The 6,347-nt window shown below is 38.9% G+C and overlaps 1 pseudogene; it reads right to left on the bottom strand.

Moving 5' to 3' along the window:
• Nucleotides 1-4,251: 4,251 nt before the first annotated feature.
• LOC150001932 (small nucleolar RNA U3) lies at nt 4,252-4,348 on the bottom strand (annotated as a pseudogene).
• Between the last annotated feature and the right edge of the window lie 1,999 nt (nt 4,349-6,347).

The raw sequence follows: 6,347 nt of genomic DNA, 5'->3' as shown, positions 1-6,347 counted from the left end.
TCATTTTTCTAGAACTTAAAATACTTTGAAAGCCAATTATGAATCCTTTTTTAAATCATTTTCCATTTATTCATTTTGGCTCCATGTTTTTTGTTTGTTTGGTTGGTTGGTTGTTTTTATCAGACGTATTTTTCTACAAATAACGTCTTACATTTTAAACTAGGTATTTCCTTAACTTCAATTTATATGTGAATTTTTTCTGAACATTTTTTGGTACATGAATTCATTATAAAGTAAAAATAAAAATAAAACAGATTTTTCTTTGGTACTTAAAAAATCCAATAAGTCTATTATCTGCTAATTAGAATGCAATCACCCTTTTCTCTGCATTTTAAAGTCTTTCTAGTGTAATACTTAACCATTTTAAATCCCAGTGCTATTTTGAAATAATTTATTATGCAACATTGTTATTTATGTATATTTCAATTGCAGATTGTAAATTCCTTGAAGAATAGACTTCACTAATTTTCCTTTACCCATCATCCATTTCCTTAAGTATTATTGGCTAATGAGAATAAAATCAATTTAGGCTTTTATTCATATTATTCCTCATCATTTCTGGTTTCCATTCTGAGGCACTTGAAATAATTTTATTAAAACTACTAAAATTAAAGAAAACTATTATTTTTAAAATTTAAGCAGAAATGAGTGGGGTGGGCACAGTATTGGAAATTTTTAATTCCTAGAAAAGGAATTTTGGTCTATTTTCTATTTATGGATTTCAATATTTTCTCAAATACAGATGAAATATTTTAGTGTGTTAGCTTGAATGAAAAATTATATAAAGCCTTTTCTCTCATGGGGAGAGAAATTAGTTTATTGAAGATGATTGACAATTCTACAGTTAAAATTTTTTAAAAATAAAAACCTACTCTTATTACTAAGCAGTTTAAACTATCTCTCATATATAAAGAACAAAGTTGTTGATGTAAGAAACATCCAAAACCTGTAGAGAATTTTTATGAGTTTATTTGAGTGGACAACAATTGCTGGGAAGCAAAATCTTAACGAATTAAGAAAATGCTCCTTACAATGGCAGTTTTACAGATGATTTTATACATTAGAATTAAAAGAAAAGGTGTAAGGGGGGTTACATGAAATTTTTTGGTGGTAGATTAGGGAGAAAACAAAGTGGAGAAAATCTCTGAGATTGGATAAAGAGTAAAACGGAAAGACACATACTTCTGCCACTTTGCTGGGTACAAGATGGTTAATAATTAGCATTTACAGCACACACAGATGATATGCAAGAAACAAAATAACAATGAGGGGTTCTGTGCTGTCTTGTTCCTGTTCCAGGTGAGTGTGCCCTGAGGGTTCTAGAAAAGGAGATTATGCTGACATTTCAAAGATATGTTATCTTAGATGCAAAAAGACAATAGACAAGCGCACTTAAGGTAAAGATTGGTGTTAGTCAGGAAAGCTACAGGCCTAGGACGTGACTACCTGCCACAACCTGCTATTAGTCAGGAATTTTAATGTTCAGACCATCTTAGTTTGGCTCAGTGGATTGAGCGTCGGCCTGCGAGCTAAGTGTCGCTGGTTCGATCTTCCAGTCAGGGTACATCAGAGAAGGAAAACTCTGACTCCAAAAAAACCTCCGCTGCCTTGCGGCATATCTCTTCAGGGAAAGGCTAAGGGAGTAAACCCCGACAGAAAATCCGGAGCCGGAGTCCCTAAGGCGGTTTGACGTTGTAGTCAACACCGGCAACTCCTGCGGCGCACCTGAAACCAAGCTTTATTGACTCTGTCTTTCCCTTGGACCCTTCAGCTGCGAAGAGAGGGGGGGTCTGCTGCATGGGCAACAGCAGACCCTCCATATCACCCTGCCCAGGCTCTGTAGCTTCAGCTTTACTGGAGAGGACACTCCAGCGTCATCGCAAGATGTCGATTCAACACGGAAGGAGACAGATACCGTGTCACTCCCGAGTCGGACTGCACAACCATTCTTGGCGGTGCAGATAGACTCTTAAGAAGCTACACCATCGTCTCTCGAGACGGACGGCTGCCGACGACGAGACCATCCTACGAGGATCCTTTCTGTCTCTGCGTTTGTAAGGCTGTCACACAGGCTTCTTCTGAGTTCTACAGGTTTATATGTGGCCCATTTTTTGTCCACAATGTTAATAAATCAAAGTAGTATAACTACTTGGCATCATTAATTTTATTGCATGTTTGACTTACAAATATAGAGGGTTGGCAAAAGTAGGTTTACAGTTGTGAGTATGAGAAACACAGAGTTCATTCTTATATTATTTATTAATATTGTATTATTTTCCATATGAACAACTGTAAATTTACTTTTGACCCACTTTGTGTATTTTGAAATTTCACATTTCTCCATTTTGTAGGCTAAGTAGAAATATGGCCTTTCTCTTTCTCTCTCTCTCTCCTTTTTTTTTTTTAAACTCAGACGGTGTCTTTGTTACAGAATGAAAGGGAGTTCTTTCACGTAGTGCCTTGGTGTAAAACCCAACAATTAGTGTTGAGGAAAACGGGTCTTTATTTACAATATTCCAACCTGGGGAGGACAGTGAGCATTTCAGCTCAGAGCCCTGTTCTCCCACAGGACCTAGCACTTCCCTTGCTTACCAAAAGGCTAGAAGCCAAAAACATGCCCAGAAGTTCCCCATCCCTTATCTGTCAGCTGTCTCCTTCAGGATTTGGGATACGACATCATCAGCCTCTGTATAACAGTCCAGGAAAACAAATGCCGTGTTGCACTGGATTACACATGGTTCTCTCTTTGCTCTTCAAAGCCGCATGTTCTCCTCTGCCCTCCTTGTGAACCGCATGGATCTCCTTTCCTCCTCTCAAAGCCACATGATGTTCTCCCTTTCCTTTCCAAAGCTGCATGGTGTTCTCCCACTAAAATATCTGCTGCCTATTTTTAAATCCCTGGGCATGGTAACCAGTTCTGACCATTTACAGAACCTTGAGAAGACTCTGTGTGCTCTTTCTGCACCATTCCAAGTTAAAAACCCTTCCCATCTTCTTGGGGTCTTGGAAGAACCAAAGCCATTTGCACAACTGAGACACTATGCTACTAGCCATAGTCATGCAAAGGCATCTTAAAAGCTGTTCCCTTTTCCGCATCCCCCAACCCGCAGGTTCTGGGGATTTTTGGAGACCCCCACTCTACTGTAACATCTTCTCCCTCTTGCTTTCTCAATGCAAGACAAGACTGATCACCAATGAAAATGACAGCTGCAGTTGCAACATCAAGAACCAGCTTCACCCTTAGGAGAGAAGAACACTGTGCCTCCTCCTCCTAATGGTGTTACAGAAACAGGGGTGTTCCAAAAATCCCCAGAGTTTGCGGCTGGGGGATGGGGAAAAGGAAGTAGCTTTTAGAATGCCTCCACATGCCTGAAGCTGGTGGCTAGTGTCTTTTTTATGCAAAATGGCTTTAATGCATCCAAAGCCTCAGGTAGATGGGAGGAGTCTTGAACCAGGGGATGGTATGGAAAAAGCACACAGAGCCTACATAAGGTTCTGTGAATGGTCAGAACTGTTTGCAACACCCACTGCATCAGAGGATGAAGTCAGAGATATATAAAGAGCTGCTGACATTTTAGCTCTCTCTCTGTTGTGCTCATTCTTGTACTCTCGTTCTCTCGCTCACTCTCTCTCTCGCTCTCTCGCTCTCTCGCTCTCTCGCCCCCCTCGCCCCCTCCATGCGGCTTGATGAAGGGGCCTTCTCCATGCAGAATAAAGAAGCTAAGTTCTCCATGTGGCTTGGAGAAGAGGTCTCCAGGCTGCTTTAAGAGGCTCTCGCTCTCGTGTGTTCCCTCCATGTGGCTTGGAGAAGGGGTCTCCAGGCTGCTTTAAGAGGCTCTCATCATGCGGTTTGCAGGAAGGAGGCAGTTTGCAAGGAGGCTGAGAATCCAGGTGGTCCTGCATTGAGAGCTGGAGGGCACCACAGCACAGAAAGGACCTCCCCAAACAGAATTGAAGGATTGGCAGCTGCTGGTAAAGCTGAACTGTGTTTGGAAAGTAGGGAAACGGTTTCTCTAACTCTTCTAAAGCTAGCCTGGTTTGGTAGGGGGGAGGCAAGAATATGTGTTTATGGGTGTTTTAAAGAGCATAAGACTTAATAACAGAAATCCGCAAATAACTAAATCTATATAACTGTTAAATAAACAATTCTTTTTCTTTTCACTAAACTCTGGTATTGAGAGTTATAATTTTGGCAGCGGGCAATCAGGCCCCTAACTAAAGAGCCCGTGGGTTTGTTTTCAATTGGAGCAGCCCAGGGGTTCCGTAACAATGGTTTCTGGTATGCTGTACATATGGAGAAACTTCTCTAGCAACAAACTACAGAAATAATCCCTGAAAGTACAGTCTTTGAAATTTCTGTTTTTGGTATTATACTTTTCCAGAGTCTACATAGAACAATTGCTACTATGTAGGGTGTCCATATAACTTATGTCTAAACTGGGATAGCTTTGAGAATTAAGACGTGCACTAGTTTTAATTACCTGAGGACATGAATGTAAATTGTGACTATTCCCAGAAAACCAGAATGTCTGGTTACCCTATAGACAGATGATAGGAGAATACCCCCCCCCCATGGCTTTTGTGTCCTGAAGGGGAAGGAATTTACAGAATAGTATGGAAGAAGCAACTACAGTTATCTTTTCTCTGACTCTTCTATTTTTCCCCAGGGGAGGAAGTAACTTTGATGATTGATTAAAGTGGGAGAAGAAACTGAGCATGTAGTCTCCAAAGCAACCAATGTAATGCTTGATATTTTCAAAAATAAAGATTTCCTTAGATGCTTGTTGCAGAAATGTCTGATATTATGTAAAACAATCATTTTTTGCTTGATAATTTTAATTTTAAATGTCCATATGGACTTCTACAGAATTAAATTTAAACATATTTTCACTGCAGCTCCCTCTACTGTAAATCTTTTCATACTCTCTAGGTAGAACGATTTTTTTTTTAAAGAAAAACTTTCTTTTTATTTTTATATATCATCTAAAGATGACCTTTCTGCTTCTGAAAATCCTCTTTTTATTTAAATTTAAATTGAACATTTGCCTTTTGCATCCATTAACATGGCGCTTTTATTAGATAATAATTATATAATAAGTAGTTATTAATAGTAAATCAAGTTAGATCTACTTTATTATGTATATTTTTGAGTTACATTTATTATTAACCTATATTCTAAAATCTAACCCAAATTTTAAAGCCCAAGTTGGGAGGTTTTTGTTTTATTGTTTTCCTTTTAAGATTTCCTTACAAAACAGTACAGCTTAAGTATATGTTATTTTTGAGTACCTTATAGGTATTTCTATGGGACTGAATCTTTAATTTAAAAGACAGAAACAAAAGATACTAAAAGCAAAAATTAATAAATACCTATTTTTCAATTGCTTGAAAAAATATGAAAGATGCAGTATTATTTCAAATATTTTTTAGATTATGAAACATCTAAAATTGTATATTATAATAGCCAACATTACCCCATTTCTTAATTCTGTCAAAACTGATCCTGCTAGTATTTCAGAACTAAAAGACATTAAAATCTACACCTAAGTATTTACTATGACTTTAAGCTAGTATCATTTCTGTTCTTTTAGCTTTTAATGTTGTGGCTGCATAGGCGAGATGGAACACTCTGAAGCAGTGTATAAAGTAAGCAAAAAAGGTTTATTTGCTGGCAGTCGGGGCCGTGACCAAGTCTCCAAAATGGCACCAACCTGGAATGGGGTTTAGGGCCAGGTTTATATAGGGGGCTGTGCTTCTTTATTTCTCCTTTGGCGGGAAGCGGTCCTGGGAAGCCTGGGCTGGGCAGGGCTGCAGGAATGTCTTGGCAGTAACAGGAACAAAAATTCGCAAGACTATAAGGTTATCTTTAGCTGCAGCTGCAGCCTCTTAGTTAGGTCGAATTCTTTGTAAACCAATTATTTTTGCACAAAGGCTAGGCATTCTGTAAGACATAACTTTTTACAAGAGTTATAAACAAGTCACAAGCAAATGGAAGGCGATAGGGGCTAAGCTGGGATCTTTTAGCTTGTAAATCACTGAGAGGCTGTAACATTCCTCACTTTTAAGGCTTTGCTTTTTAGCAGGCCTTTGCTGCTTCTTACAGAGAACATTTGAAGCCCCTACATATTTACATATTTAGCAGACCTCTGCAACTTTTTACAGGGAATATCTGGTGCCCCTACATTAAGGGATAAATTCAGTTGAGTATTGGAAGTTGGGAAGCCTGTACCATCTGGGCATCCATTCTTGAGAAGGAATCCTCCTTCCACTCTGGGCAAAGAAGCTTTGGAGAGAGATATCAAGAGGGCACAGAGCCTGTACTGGAGCCTAAAGAATGCTGCCTTTAC

This window comes from Furipterus horrens, unplaced genomic scaffold (genome assembly GCF_987537825.1).
Source record: "Furipterus horrens unplaced genomic scaffold, mFurHor1.1.pri manual_scaffold_9, whole genome shotgun sequence".
Classification (NCBI taxonomy): Eukaryota; Metazoa; Chordata; class Mammalia; order Chiroptera; family Furipteridae; genus Furipterus; species Furipterus horrens.
The sequence above is the reverse complement of the archived record's forward strand: the minus strand, read 5'-3'. Positions and strand labels throughout refer to the sequence as shown.